General features: G+C 46.6%; 1 long non-coding RNA gene across 1 annotated transcript in view; it reads right to left on the bottom strand.

Moving 5' to 3' along the window:
• LOC105854023 overlaps window positions 1–16,335 on the bottom strand; it is a 126,443-nt gene that overhangs the window by 99,669 nt on the left and 10,439 nt on the right. Inside the window, exon 2 of the long non-coding RNA XR_001145751.1 lies at window positions 13,955–14,019. This is a non-coding gene — a long non-coding RNA (uncharacterized LOC105854023). The remainder of the gene's footprint in view (window positions 1–13,954; window positions 14,020–16,335) is intronic.

Below are 16,335 nucleotides of genomic sequence, written 5' to 3'. Positions count from 1 at the left end.
AAGGCTGTGGGGCAGAGACCATGAGTTGAAACCACGCTTAGCAGGAAGCCTCATGCACAAAGGCAAGGTCAACTGAGACAAAGCATATAATAACCCTTTCTCCACTCCAAGTCAATGAGATCAGAAGAGGCACTGGAGCAACTCAGTCTTGCTCGTGCAAGTGACCCAAGGTAAGTCTGACAGCCAACAATAAGCTCAGACTCCTGCTTGTGGGAACTGTACCAAGAGGCTGAGCCAATGAGCACTAGAAAAGTCGAAAGATGACATGAAGCAGATTCAGGACCCAAACAACCCACCCTCACATGTAGCAAATGCTGAGGGATCAAAGACAGTGAGGTGCCGCAGCCTGGAGCAACAGAGAGATCAGCAAGATAGAGGGAGCATCACCCTTTCCTGCTCTGCTCCAGGACAGAGAATGACGCCTATGGCTCATACCAACATCCCCTCCACAGCCCACTTTTGAAGAAACTTGAATGAGTGCCCTTTTTCCAAACAGAAGTAACAGTTCAGAAACCAAGTTTCACCTACCAAGAGACCTAGAAAGCCCAGCCTCATCTCACAACAGATGCCCAGACATGGTGAGCCCACCTTGGGCCACCATGGCCCACGCCCATCAGAGAAGCAAGAGTCCAATACAGCCACCCCCCTTCACCACCACTTGGGCTGGGGTCCTGAACCCTCTTTCTTCCTGAGCAAGGAGCACAAGATTCTTTCCTTCTTTATTCTAGGGGACCCTTGTCTCCCCACTACCATGGGGTGTCCTCCATGGGGTGCTATCCTTCCAGGCCAGCCTGTGGAGTGCAAGCCTATCTCCTGCCAAAATCCAAGTGCATTTTACCATGAGAAAACTCTCAGTAGTTGGGAACGATGACACACAGGTTGAATCGACAAACTGTTTTAACTGTGCAACAACCCCCCAGCCGCTAGTACCGGTCCACTGTCCTCCCTTTCTGAGATGCCCTTGGGTGGTCCAGGATGCTGAAGCTCCATCTCGTTCTGCACAGTGGAGCTCAGCAAGCTCCCGAACCACTCCCACTGTGAGTTACCCGACAGGTCTGTGCCTTATCCCAGCACAGGGCAGATAGGCAGGCGGGGGGGGGGTGGCCTCTGTGAGCTAGGGGAGGGGGAGAGACCCCAGTTCCAAGTAGAGCATCTGTCTGTGACTCCCCAATCTGGGCCTGGTCCCCACATAGTCATGGCCCCTGGGGCATATTCTCTGCCTGCGCATCCCAGAATGTTCCCCTCGTTTGGCGAGATTGGACTCAAAACACTGCCCTCCCCTGTAGGTAAGGACCAGCCTCTTAGGGCAGGTTTCCACAGTGTGCAGAGCATGAAATCTTAAGCTCCAAGTCCATGCTCTGCTGTTTCCTTTCTTTCACAGTGAATTTGTGTGGCAACAAATCGCCTTTTTTTTTTTTAAAGATTTATTTATTTATGCTTACAGAACTGGGGTACAGGCCAGAGGCGTGGTGAGTGAGAAGATTCACCAGAGACAGTGGGGAACAGAACAGGCAGATGCACTGAAATACACTGCTGAGGGGAGCAGCAGGCAGGTCAGGAGAGGGTTGCCGTGCCATGTGGGTCAGCTCCCTGGTGGGGGATTGAACTGGTGCTGCAGTGGCTTTGGAGAACTTCATAATGCGGTGCTTTAACCCGTTGCACCACCATGGAGAGCTCATAAATCGCCTTTTAAGAGGCAGTGATCTCTCCTCAGCCTTCTTGGAGTACAGGTCTGCAGAACTCCTGGGGTTGGGGGAGCTTTCCTCTCAAATCCAAGGGCTTCACAGCAGTGGAGCGTGCACCTGGAGGGAACCAGCACTTCTGCCACTGACTCACTCCACAAATATTCTAGTGTCAGCCACGCACCTTGGCACTGTCCTTGTGTTAGGAGGAGACAAGCATCCCCCCTGCCTTTACAGAACACACATTAAAGTTCACTGTGCCTTTGAGCTGTGTGCACTGGGGCCCAGGGCTCAATCCTACTGAGCCTGAGTCTCCCTGGGGTGTGTAGGTAAATGATGTGAATTTCCCCAAGTATTAAACTGAGTGACACGTGTCACCGTCTGTAGAACAGAGCCTGCTCCATACTAGACACTCAAAAGCCGCTAATGGACACAGAGATGTTCTGGTTGCCCTGGAATTCCCAGGAACACTGTCCAGTTGAGAGGAACAGCCTGATGGCTCAACAGACACCAACTGGGAGTGCTGTGGGATCAGCCTGAAGACTTGAAGGGAAAACCCGCAGACGGGGCTGAAACGCAAAGGCAAACCTCTTTATGAGGTTCCCTGCTTAATTTATTTCCAGCTTCGTCTTAAGTGATATTTCTCACCAATGGATATGAAATGGAAAATATCTACTTAGAGGGAAAATTCTCGGTGCCTGCTCCAGATTCACAATCGGCTCGCAGGCGCCCGGAGGGGTTGGTGGTGCGCTACTGCCCCCGTGTGTCCCTGCGCGGCCAGCACCGGCCTGGGAACCGGCACTGTCAGGATGTGCCTTTTTTTATTTTTTTTAAATTTTTTTTAGCAAGAAGACTTAAGAAGGAGAAAATGGACTCTCAAAAATCCTCTTTATCCTAGATCAAATAGAATAAAACCCAATTAAGTCAGTGCAGCTGTCGGCTATTGAACCAACTGGAACAGCACATCCTCCTCCTCCCTCGCCTTGGGCGCTGGCTCCCCTTCACGGGCAGTGGGCATGAACTGCCGTTTACCGGGAATGGACCCATTAACCCCAGAGGCACAGAAGAATCCCCTCAGAACTGCAGAGCTCACCGGCCCATAGGACAAGCTTTGAAACCTGGTGTGGAGACACCCCCAGGATGAGTGGGGTTTGCCCAGAAGGATCTCTGGGGCACAGCGGTCATTCCTTGGCCTGAGCTCTTCTCTTTCACCCACCTCAAGTCAGCACGGTGGGTTTTGTGCTGTTTAGGGCAAAAAACACTGAGGTTGTCTCCTAACATGCTCAAAGTCCAAAATTAAGGAGCATGTAATCCAGAGAGAGAATCTAGCTCAGGGTAGGTCACTGCGTGAGAACTGGACAGAAGGAAGCCGGGCACGGAATGGGGGGAATCCAGAGGGAAGGAGAAAGTGCCTCCTGGAAGAATGAGGACTGAGTTGAGTCTTTCAAGAGGGAAGGAGCAGGCATGTGGGAGTCACGGAGAAGTTGGTGTTATGAGCTGTGTGCGTGGCGCTTAGGGAATAGAGTTCTGCCACTGGAGCAGAGAGCGTGAGAAGGGAGTGCCAGCAACCGGGGCGGAGGGGAGATTGTGGGGAGGTGAGGGGGTGATCACGAAGGCCACTGTAGGCCAGGCAGAAGGCATGGGCAACAGGTGGCCGCAGGACTGCAGGGGGAAGCATGAGAGTCTGCCTTTCACTGGGGCTAAGGGGCAGGTGCGTCAGAGGTAGCAGCCCTGAGAGGCCTCTTACCCAGCCTGGACAAAAGAGATCAAGTTTATATCAAAACTCAGAAGACACAACTGGGGAATGATCTCTGAGAAAATCTTTAGGCCACGAAGACTGTAGAGCCAACCCTGTGCCTTTCCCCAGAGGCTCCTAATTAGGAAAAAGGAAGAACTAATTTTTCTTTTTTACTTTGGCCTTGTCTGGTTTCCAATTGGCATAAAAAATTGGCCTGCTGCTGCTTGTTCCATTCCTCACCTCCAGGTAACCAAGTCACCTCTCTGTCCTCTGATTATCTCTACTTGTCCCTTTGGCCACCTGGTCCCTTGCCAGAGAGGTGAAAGGGAGTGAGGGCTTTCCCAGCTCACCACCTGCTGGGCAGCTCAAAGGTGGGAACCCAAGGCTGTGCAGACAACAGCAACTAGTTTCACCCACACCAGACACTTGCCATGTCCGTTAGTTTTTAAGTTCAATGCTCTGTGGAAGACTCAAGCTTCCTATTCAGAGTTCCTGGGTTTTCTCTGTGATAGCGGGTGCTCAGAGGAATATCTACAGAGATACCAGGTGAGGAAGTGAGAAGAGTTAAATCCTAGTACCAGTGTGTAAGCTGGATAAGCCACTTACTCTCCCAATGCCACATTCTCCCATCTGCCCCAGGGAGCATCTGAAAGGGGAGAGTCAGATTGCATCATTGAAGACTCAAAGCACAAAACAGGTGGTTGATGGTGGAAACCATGCTGGGAGACCTGGTTCTCTCCCTCCCCCCGCCCCTGATATAAAATGAGTGCTAGAAGACTATCTCCAGGAGAAATGAGAATGTCAGGGATGAACATCATAGCTGATTCCCCCCTACACTCTAGCCAGTGTACAAGAATTGAGGATATCCAAATGTCTGTCCTAATGACTATAACAGCAGAGTTCATACAATCAAGAAAATGGTAGCTTTTGGGTATGCAAGTGCATATATGCATTAAGAACATTAGCCACTGGGGGTCAATAAACGATAAAAATTAAGTTATTCTTTTGTTCCTCATTATAAAAAATCTCACTGCTCGAATGGTTAAAAAAATGTATCATTTACGGCCCTCCCTGGTGGTGCAGCGGGTTAAAGCACTGCACTGAGAAACTAAAGCCACTTCGCATGAGTTCGATTCCCGCCTGCCCCGGAGGTGACCACATGGCGAGGCAGACCTCTCCTGGCCAGCCCGCTGCTCCCCTCAGCAATGTACTTCATAGATCTGCCTGTTCTGCTCCCCACTCTGTCTCTGGTGAAGCCTCTCACCGCCCCTGAGCCTCTGGCCTGTATGCCAGTTCTGTATGTACAAATAAATAAATCTTTAAAAAAAAAATGTTATCATTTACAATTGCTCACAACATTCTGGATGGATCTCACAAATAGTGTTGAGAGAAAAGAGACACGAGATACATGTTTATGGTTCTATTACCTATAGTGTATTAATACAAGATATTTAACAAAGGCAAAAGCAATCTAAGCTGTCAGAAATCAAAATAGTAGTTTTTCTGAGAGCAAAGGTCGTGACCGGCAGGGCAGGTAAAGAGAGCAGGGGATAGGTACTGTGGATTTCTTGATCTGGGTGCTAATGAGATGTCCAGTTTGTGAAAAGATAAGGAGCTATATATCTATGTTCATTTGTGTTTATTATTATACTTCAATAAAGTTTTGGGTTTGGGGGGTTTTTTTTAGTACATTCCTACTTTCTATACGAGAAAACCCTTGCCCACCATTGCCATGCTAAGCCAACACCAAAGGTCTCCAAATGACCATGCCCAATCTTTACCTATCATTCTGTCTGTCTCTATTGGTGGCCCTTTTCCAGACCTTTGATAGAGTACAACTCTGTATGATTTCTCCTAGGTGACAGCATGAATCAAAGGTGGCAGGAAAAAATCCAATGTAATCTTCTAAGGAAGAGTGGTCCATCTGAGAAATCCTAGCTGCACCTTCAGACCTACCAACATGTAGCCCACCCTGGCTTCTGGGCTTTGAAGCTAAGACGCCAGGTGGAGATTGCCCCACTCCACCTCTCTTTGTCATCAAAATCTACTTTGACCCAGATGCAAAGAAAATACAAGGAATATTTCCAAACTGTGTTCATAACGACCAAGTCATGAACCAAAGGCTAGGCTAGCCAGGTAGAAGGGGGGTGACCCCCACAGCAGAAGAGGGAGGAGACATGGGAACTGGACTGAGATGGGAGACGTGTTAATGGTGAGCAGACTGTAGCGTACATTCTGGTGGCAGAGAGGAGCCACGGCTTATGGAAGTTTCAAGGCTAGGGGAGATAATGCTAACAAAGTTTCAGAGAAAGGGCAGGGCCAAACTGACGTCACGGACTTCACAACCGGAAATCCGGAGAACAGCGGAAGGCGGACACTGTGGACGGATCACATAGTGAGCGGCTAGCAGCCCAGCACAGAGAGAGAGACAGACAGAGAAAGACTGGAGGATAAGAGTAGCAGACTTCCTCCCAAATGGTGTTTCTTGTGTAGGAAATAAATGAAAACATTAAAAACTGTGACATGGGCCCTCCCTGGTGGCGTAGCAGGTCAGGACGCAGCACTGCAAGCTGACGCAGCCGCTTCAGTGAGAGTTCCATCCCCCGCCCTGGAGGTGATCCACAAGGCACAGCAGACCTCTCCTGTCTCTCCCACTGCTCCCCTCAGCAGTGTACTTCATCGATCTGCCTGCTCTGCTCCCCACTCTGTCTCTGGTGAGTGCTTTCACCGCCCCTGCACCTCTGGCTTGCACCCCAGTTCTATGTGCATAAATAAATAAATCTTTAAAAAAAAAAAAAAACTGGGAGAGAACTTTCCTCTGGATGAGCAGTGTAATTCTAAAAAGAAACAAATGTCTTCCTCACATTTTTTTCTTAGTCCCTTTGAAAATAGTCAAGCCCCAGATAATTGTGGGTCACCCATGATGAGCCTGGCTTTCTGGGGTGCAGAGGGTGAAGCCTGCCCCCACTAGCTTGAGATCACTAAAAAGCATTCTGAGAAATCAGCATTACAGGAGATAGGATGCGACTGATCTTTTGGGTGGCTTCTAAGAGTTGGGGGAACGTGAACCCGAACATGATCTGAGGCACCATAGAGACCTTTACGCACATAGGCGCAAATCGAGTAAGAGAGCATGAACTCTTGCTGCAACCCAAACCTTATCATGCTGTTCACCCTGTAATGTCAGTAGCACAGATAACACTTGAATGGGCTCTTATAATCAACTCATGTTCTGACAGGATGTCACCTGAATCATTGGTGCAAGAGCAATATCAGAAGTGCAGTCTGCCACAAGACCAGCCCCTGGGGGATACTGAGACTATCACCCACCAGACGGCACAAACATTGACCCAATTAAAATGGAAGCCTGTACAGGGGTGCAAGACATGCATACATGCATACACACACACACACACACACACACACACGAAGAGTGTAACAACACATCCTAGGACATGAGAGCTAGAAAGTATGCACAGTCTTCTTAGCCCTTCCTTCAAGAGCCCCTGCGGAGCACCCCTATCTCCCACAGTTTTATCTCCACTTGCACTAGGTTCTCCATTCAGTAGGTCTTTGGTACAAGGGAGGTTGGGGGGAGGTTGTTGTTTTGCCCACAGGCGCCGAGTAATACAATTAGAAAACAATTACACAGACTCTCTCTGTCTCTGTCTAATTCTGTTTATTGGCAGAAGCTGATCTGGGCTTGGGTGAATCACCATGTGAGCAGCTGACACTACCCACTGCATGGGATGGGAAGGGCGACCTAGGGTTTTGCTTTGGAACTTCAGGTTCTGCTGGAGGCCATCTCCAGACAAAGTCACCAGGGTCCCCTGCTGACCTGCTGATGGAACACGGGTTCCACGAAAAAAAATTCACTTAGTGACAGCATCTAACATAACCTGGCTGGAAAACTGCAATTTGAGAAAGGGGTGCTAGGAATGAACTTTGGGCTAGGAAAAATGCCGTTACCCCAAGAACTATGCCATGAGGTGAGGAGCAGTGACTAAGCACATCCCAACTCCTTGTCACCAACAAGTATGACTCTGGCTTGTCACAGACAAATGTGAGTCTAGCTCTGGATTCAGATTTTGACAGCTAAGACACAAGGAATGGGATCCTCAAAGCCAGGGACCCACACACCTCAGAATGAGAGCCTGCAACAGGCCCAGAGAGCGGGGTTGGAATGAGGCTTCCTCACCCTGGAATATCAAGATTCTGTCCCCATCTCTTCTGTCTGACGTTGCCAAGGCTTCCTGTTGGTCTAACCATATACCAAGTGAAAACATTTCTCAAAGCTCCCTGCTGCCCGTTCAGAGAGGAATGAGCCCCACTGTGTGCTGCCCACTGGAGGCCTGACTCAGGAGAGCCCTGGAGGCAATCAGAATGGCCATCATGCAGGGAGATGACAGTGTGATTGGGGAAAGAGGATGTCCCCCTGAGGAGCAGGCTCACATGGCCAGCAGTGAGGACATATACCAGGTTGGGAGTTCAGAAGGACCCAGCATAATTACATAAAAGTTGTTTTATTACTGATCACTGGCATTTTTAGGGCCATCTAGCTGGCCGAAGAGGAAACACTGTAACAGAAGCAGCAAGGTATAAAGATTTGACAGTGGAAAGGCCTGGATTGCCTCGTGGCTGGCTCTGCTATCTCCTAATTGTATGACCACAGCCAATCACTTCACATCTCTGAACTTTAGTGTCTCTGGTAAATTAGAGACCCTTCCCCATCACCCGCCACCCCCCCAAAATCTCCTGGATTCCATGGGTAACTAAACGAGATAATGGGTTTAAATACCTAGCACCATGACTGAAAATATATAGGCAACAAATCTGCAACAAAATCCTTACGAATCTTAAGGAATCTCACTATACAGAGACCTGAGAAAGCACAGCTTTCCAAATTAAAGACACTAAAAAGAGCTGCCAAATGAACCAGCGTGACAAACAGAAACCCCAGATTTGACCCAGACAAGTAGATTAATTTATGGAATGATTTAATAATGATACAAACCCCACGTTGAAATAATAATGCTTGCCCTGTTTCAACCCTAAATGAATATCAATGCATTATTCATCACACCTGAACCAAGGCCAGGGCACCCATGAAGCCATAATCGCATTTGCTCTGGGGCGTTGCTGGGCTCCAGGTCAACTGTTGGGGCCCATGGCGGGTCCTCTGATTCTGAAGCTGCTCCAAGTAAGGAATCTGACTTTCTTCCATGTGTGGGAAGCTTAAGATTCTCACTCCCTGTCCCACAGCAGCAGAAACTTCCTAAACCGTTCCCTTCTGAATGCAAGCACAACGTTTTAAGAGGACCGTCTCATAAAGTCCAGACTCTCAAAAGATCTAGAAGGTTCTATGCTTCGTTTTCAGAAACTGGCCTTAGCTCCCAAGAGGTAGGGTTTTTAATGAGTAGTCAAGGACTTTTCTTTGAAGAAAACTCTGTGGTTTGTATCGTGGCTCTCTGTCTTGTCTTAAAAGACACCCATCATTAGGGTGACCTTGTTCTTCATAAAGAAAACTGGAACAGTTGAGTGTGAGAGGGACACTGAGTAATTTTGAAAAAGCCACAACAAAACCCAGCGTGGCCACCACCCTAGCACATAGTCACAATATATCTCGTAGGTTTATCACTGTGTTTCTTTAAGACATTTCAGAAGCAATCTGAGAAGATATCTATGTTCCCCCGGCCTCCCAAACTTTCACAGTTATTACAGTCATCTTAATTTGACAGCAGTATTTTTAGCAACATGTCCATATTGAGACTTTCTCAAATATTCAATTTCATTTCCATACACAAACTCACTTTTTGCACTCATGGTGCATCAGTTTATGTGATAATTAAATTGTATGATCACAATAACAGTGTAACTGACATAAATACAACTGACTCTTGATGAACGTTCCACTTGTTTAAGAGCGGTGATGCAAAAGATCATTATAATCCATGTTAGCACATAGCCCAAGTGTAAGAGGCAGTAAAGCATAGTGGTTAAAAACAAACGTTGTGCCTGAGTTCAAATTCTCTGCCATCTGGACTCTGTATGATCTGGGCAAGTACTTACCCGGCCTCCCCGTGCCTCAGTTTCCCCTCCTATAAGATTTGGTTATAAGAGTCTCTACCTCATAGAGTTGCAGTGAAGATGAAATGACTTAATGGAAGTAAAGTGTTTAAAATATGGCCAGAGCATAACAAGTACTCTGTAAATCTTTACTAGAGTATCACTGTGACTATTACTTTGAACTACAAGCATTTTTAACTTCATGAATTGGTTAAATGTAGTTTGGTCAAAGGAGCTTTTACTATACGTGGCTCCAAAATATGTCTACATTGTCCAGAAGTAAAATACATAACTATTTATAAGTAACATTTAGAAATAAATATATAAAAAATATACAAGGCAGCCTTGAATTCAGAGTTCAGGTATTAGAGATCGGAAGAGGTCTGTCATTAAATCTTATATATTGAAACATCTAGGAATGGGATTCTGATGGGTGCCTCTGTTAGTAAGTTAGGGACTATCATAAAAGGATCTTCCAGACAAAGGGTTCAACCTACATCAAGGCAGGGTGACTCAAGAAATCACACCACATTCAAAAATGGTAGAAGTATAATGGAGAGCAATACGGCTAGGCAATGCAGATAGGTCAGAAAGGTAAGCAGGGGTCTGAAGCATTTCCTAGAATAAAAAAGGACAGCTGTGGAAGAAAGCCCCCTCTGGAGAACCTCTAATTATTTGTAGGGAGCACCCACGGGTGTCTGCTTAGCAAAGAGGGGCAGGCTACAGTCATCTACCTACTCGGCATGGAAATCAGCAAAGCTACCCCAACCAGATCCCCAAATAATGCACTTAAATCCAAATGTACAAGAGCAGTTCAAGCTGTCCATCACATCTGGTTGTTAGTATGTTTACAGCAGGATGTAAACTGATGTTCAATTACCCACGGAACTTTATCATTAGAACAGAACTTTAAAATATGCATGCTGAATTTGAAAAAATAGCTTGCACTAACGAAACCAATTTTTAAAAGTCTGAAACAGGGCTTTGCCAGGTTTTCAAAGCCATCTGTTTTCAAAGCCTACCTTCCTCCTTGTTTACCGCAGTCTGTCTGCTGTTTTAACAACCTCCAGAGGGATTTCACACGCCTCATTATGCAAAATCACTGCTTATGCATTCACTCTGCCACTTGCCTAACTAATCTCAACTCATAGCACCTTTCTGAGGAATATCCCCAGTCTGGAGTTCTCCTACAGGGCTGTAGATCAAGAACAGTGGTAGAGGGAGTCAGAGCAAGACAAAACGCATTCTCCAGTGTATTACTGTTACGAGACAGGCTTGATCTCAGCTCTTCCTTGAGGTGAGGAGGGGGACAAAAGCAGTAATGATTGTAATATGAATTTGAAATCGCTCTATTGGAAACAAAAAGGGGGTATCTTGCATCAGGTATATGTTAGAAAGGCAAGTTGATCCCCTTCTTATCCATGGCTCCTCTCCTTTAAATTATCTATTCTAGTGTTTCTAATTTCTTCCTGCACATAAAGCTTTGGGCCTATCATTTTTTGGTTTGAAGTAGTCAGGAGCCTGGATTCAAATGCTACTCTTTCACCTCTCAGCCTGATGACCTTTCTTAAGACATTTAGGATAACTACAAACTATTCCTATTCAATCATTATGTAAGTGATGGGTGCAGTACAGCTACAGAACTGGTCTTGTTAAACAGACACCACTGGATTTCCTGCAGACAACATCTCCTCTTTCCAACATCTACAAAAGCAATTCAGTGTTGCACGTTTGAGGCACCAACCACTGAACTAAGCTCTCAACTATATGCAACAAAGTAATGAGCAATGGCATTGGTTCTTGGTCAAGAGTATATTTTCTCCATCCTGGTAACATGTAAGGATCACCAGGGTAGCTAAAAGTTACCAGCACGTAAGTCCCAGTACGGTTCTGCATTCTAACTCAGTCTACATCAAGGTCCAATGGCCAATATTGTCAAGTTTCTTGTGGGTTTTTTTTTTTTTTAAGATTTATTTACTTATGCGTACAGAACTGGGTACAGGCCAGAGGCAGGGGCAGTGAGAGTGTGGGGAGCAGAATAGGCACATTTACAAAATATGCTGCTGAGGGGAGCAGCAGGTGAGACAGGAAAGGTCTCTGGGTCTATGGGTCACCTCCTTGTCCGTGCTGAAGAGGCTGCAGCTAGCTTTCAAGTGCTATGCTTTAACCTGGTGTGCCACCAGGAAGAGCCCAATACTGTAAAGTTTTGTGTTAAAGACTAGCATGATACAGTAAATGGCAAAACCTTCAATATATTGCATTTGTACAAAGTACATGTACCCATGGAATACTGCCCAAAACAAGATATAGAACATCTCTGGCATTCCAAAAGCTTCCTTCCTGCATTTCTTCAATATTTGAACCCCACCCACAAATAAATACTAATTTGAGGTCCATCACCGTAACATTATTTGCTGTCAAACTTCATATAAATGGAATCATAGAGTATATATTTCTTTGTTTTGATTGACTTCATTTGCTCTTTATCAGTCTATAAAATTCACCCAAGTTCTTGTATATAGCAATAATTGCAATTCTCTATTCTACAATTCACCCATTCTCCTGATAATGAACTGGACTGGTTTCAGAAAAATGTAGCAATGAACAATCCTGTCTCTTGGTGTCCATGTAGATGCACTTTGGAACATATAGCCAAGACTGGCATTGCTAGATCACAGAATTTATGTAGATCCATCTGTAGTAGAAAATATCTGCTTTCCAAAGGAATTGAACCAATGACTTTCCCACCAACAATATTCGTCAGTCTGGTTGTTCAACAACCTTACCAATTTTATAAATGTTCATATTTAGTAGCACCGTATTTTGGGTTTAATTTGCATTTCCCTGATGACTCATAATGTGGAACACCTTTCCAAATGCTTATTGGCACTTGGAGATAAGATTTTGTGAAGTATCTCTTTCCCCAACCTTTAAATTGAAGGGAGGAGAGGTCTGTGCCTTTATATAGATTGATAATTCTTTAAATTATGTATTGCAATATATGGATTGTATATATTGTATCTTATCCTGTGGTTTACTTTTCATTTCGTTAATTTCCTTAATTCATATCTCTGGGTAAACATAACTTCTTATTTTAGTGAAGTCTGATTTACATATTCTTTTCTTCAAGTTTTTTTTTTTTTTTAGTTCTGATATAATTTTGCCCTTCCCAAGTTCATAAAAATGCTCCTACATGACCTACCATAATCTAGGTGTTTCTCATTTCTTATTCAGTTCTATGTTCTAACTGTAACTGATTGGGAATATGGTGTGAGACAGGGATCAAGATTCACTCCCCCACATTGTTACAGTGGTAATCATTATTTCTTTAAGTGTTCATAGTACTATAGCTGATTTTATTCTGCTTCCAAATTCGAGATTTACTGCTCTAGGTCATGTGAAATAAGAATTCTTCAAGTGTGAAACAAAACTGCAAGTAGATATAACCTTCTGAAATGGAAGAACTGTCCATGTCTTTTAGGGTAGATGTAGGGAAAATTGACACTTTATGACTGATTTGAGAAACTAAATACCCCCCAAAACAAAACTGTATTACACAGGAGTAGTAACACTGGAGAACAACAGAACTCACAATCTGACCCAGACTCCCCCAGATTGCTCTCAAAGGGCAAAGGGAGGGTGACCATGGCACCAGCTCCAGTCCCAGGACATGCTCTGTGGTAAAGCAGGTGCTCTTTACCCACACCCAGGAATAACCCTGGAGCTTCACCAGAAGAGAGGGCTACATCCCTACCACAAATTTTGTTTTTTCCTGCCCTTTGATCCTTATGAGCTAACTTAGGCAGGCACTGCTCCCCTTTCTCAGAAGAGAAAACAGAGAATTAAAAAAACTGAAGGACCTACCCACCATTACTAGCAACTGTGTATAAAAATAAAGCCGGGATGATCCATAGGAAGAACAATTTCCCCCAAGGTGATCTGGTTTCTGAACCTTCAGAATAAAGGCTCCATTCTCAGAGGAACAACTTTCTCTTCCCAGGCTCACTTGGGAGGCTTTAGTAATTAATTACTAGTTACAAACTAGTAAATTGGAGTTAATTATCTGGACAGATCTAATTGCAACTACAACTTTGTTGAAATTAAATAAAACCACCACTTTAAAGTGCACAGAGCCCTTTAAAAGCATTACTTAAGGGTGCCTGAACATGTCCAGTCAAGACTGTGAGCTGGCTGGGATGCTGGGGCTGAGAAAATGGCCCATAACACACAAGTCCCTGCTGTACCCACCCCTCCACCTCACCCACATCCCAACAATCCTGAAATCCTAGGTAGGAAGGAGCCAGTTAGTTCCTCTTCCTGCATCGATCCCATAGTAGGTCGGCTTCAAGTTCAAGGGACTGACACAGCCTGATGGGTTCTAACCTCTCCCTTGAACAAATCTTATCATGAATCAGAGCCAGGGCCACTGGCTCTCACTCCAGTAGAGTCTTTATAGAAAAGTACCTACCTCAACAGTCCCAGGAATTCAGGAACAAATGCCTTCCAGGAGAACTCACTGAATTTGACAGATACCTGGAAGAGTAGAAATTAGTAAGAAAAATAACAGGAAGCCCACACAGGGGAAAAGTAGGTGTTCAAAGTGCTAAAGACAAAACAGAATCTGGAGTAAAGAGACTCTACATGCCCAGGTGGTGGGAGGTTAGCAATCTGTGGGAGCCTGTCAGATCATCCCTTCTCCATCACACCCTTTGGGGTCTCCATAGCCATAACCTACAAACCCACCAACCCCAAAGGCCATCTGAGTGGACCACAGAAGACATTATGACACCAAGTATAGGTTAGTCTGTGGATGTGTCTATCTGGGTGATGGAGGCCATTGGAGCCTACCCATCTTGAATTGGCCCACACCAAGTAACCAGCTTCTACAATTCATCTCTACTTAAAACTCCACTTTTAGCCTACTAAGTTGTAGCCTACTAAGCCATGGCCCAGTTGTCAGGCATCAGTGCTAGTGGTATCTGTCCCAGTCCTTGAGCAAGAACTCAAACCAGCCATTGAAGGCCAAGTCTGCCACATTGTTCTAGGCCAAAATGGAGCTAAGGCTGACCTCTTCCCAGTAACCAGAGCTCTGCATGGGCCATTTTACCCTATAGGGCAAAAAGCAGGTTGAGAGGCAGAGAGAGACTTATCTCAGGGCAGGATTCCTTGATCCAATAGCTGCATGACACTTAACATTCTGAGCTTCCATTTCCTGCCCTTCCAAAAATCCCCTACCAATTCCTAAAACCAATTAATAATTTTTCTATGTTCACGCAGAAGGAACAAAGATGTGAAACAGGACAGAGAAGATTCCTGGGGTTCAGGCTCATCTCTAACTCCCTCTGCATCAAGAGTATCTTGGTGGACAGCTAGTAATGGCCAAATTAGGGACTGGCAAAATTAGGACTTGGGACTGGCAAAATTAGGGGGAAGCACAGCAGACATCCACGTCCCAGCAGCCATACAGCCAGTACCAGTGTTAATCTCCGAGCACCCCCCATTCCAAACGCCAGCGCTATCTGAAAAGCAAGTACTCTGACCTGGCCCCTGAAGCGCCCTGTTCTGTTCCAGCTTTGTGATTCTGTCACCCTCTTCCTCATGTGCAGGTCAGTTTCTTCAGTGACCATGTGGGGGTATAAACTAGATCCAGCTCTGAAATGCTACTGGAGAGCAGCAGTGACAGTCCTCATTAGGAGACAGCAAGGTGAAGGGTGCAATGGGACCAGGCGGAAGTGCTCCACGTCTGGCCAGGACCAGGCGGGGCCCTGTGTCCACGAGGCAATTCTGAGCAGAGGCCTCTGTGGTGGCTGTGCTGGAGCCGGGAGGGGCAGAGAAGCTGACAGTGGTTTATCTGTCCCAGGCCTGCCTGAGAGGCAGCCCGCTGTGGGTACAGGGGAGCACAGCCTGCAGGAGCCGCAACGTGGAGGGTGGCTGGCAGCTGCTCACTTGGCTCTCCCTTGGCTTTTTCCCAGGGTTGTCTGGAGCCTCCACTCAAGGAAGCTCAAACTGGCACTCAAAGATCTGGCAACTGACTGCCTAGCAACCTGGCTTCGCAGCAATATGAGCCATACACGCATGCACATGCCATCACTCACCCCAGTACATGCGTGCACAACCTCACACCTACATGCAGGTGACCACCTGCCCCACACATACATGCGTGAGTATGTGAACACACAGTATGCGTCACATGTGAACACACAGCTTCCTCGATGCAGGCAGGCCCGTTCCCTCCTCCTAGCCTTTGCCCACCCAGGACCTTCCCTCCTCCTTCCTGCAGAGTTCCTGCCCCGGCCTGACTCCTCCCAGCTCCTTTCTCCTCTCTTGTCTGCTTCTCATGAACTACTCCCAGGAATCTTTCATTCAAAGTCTCTGGCAATGTCACTTTAGACAACTGTTGCAAGAGGTGAGGGGATGTGGGATCCAAAGAGGAAGCCTGAATGCTGGCTGGGGCTGGGGAGCTGCTGGCGAGGGGGTTGCTTTTCCCTTCCACTCACTGGGCTTTAGACACCAGGCTGATAACTCAACACACAGAGCAGCCTGGGCCCGGCCCTGTGCTCAGGGTCCCAGGGGCTGCAGGAGAGAGCAGGCTGACATGGAGCCCTAGACACAGACAGGCTCCAAAGTCAGGCGGGGCCCTTGGGAGGGGTGTGCGGAAGGCCTCCAAGAGCAAGTGAAAAGGATGGGACCCCTGGTCCTCACTGCACTGGATGGAGCCCTGCAATGGGCACCTCTTTCATTCAGAAGCACATCCCTGCCAGAGTCCCTGGCGGCCACAGGCAGCCCAGCTTGGGACAGGGGGGGAGACCATGACAGGGCCGAGTTAGCAGAGAGGGAAGGAAGTGCCAG

This window comes from Condylura cristata, unplaced genomic scaffold (genome assembly GCF_000260355.1).
Source record: "Condylura cristata isolate star-nosed mole 26May11 unplaced genomic scaffold, ConCri1.0 scaffold00024, whole genome shotgun sequence".
NCBI lineage: Eukaryota > Metazoa > Chordata > Mammalia > Eulipotyphla > Talpidae > Condylura > Condylura cristata.
The sequence above is the reverse complement of the archived record's forward strand: the minus strand, read 5'-3'. Positions and strand labels throughout refer to the sequence as shown.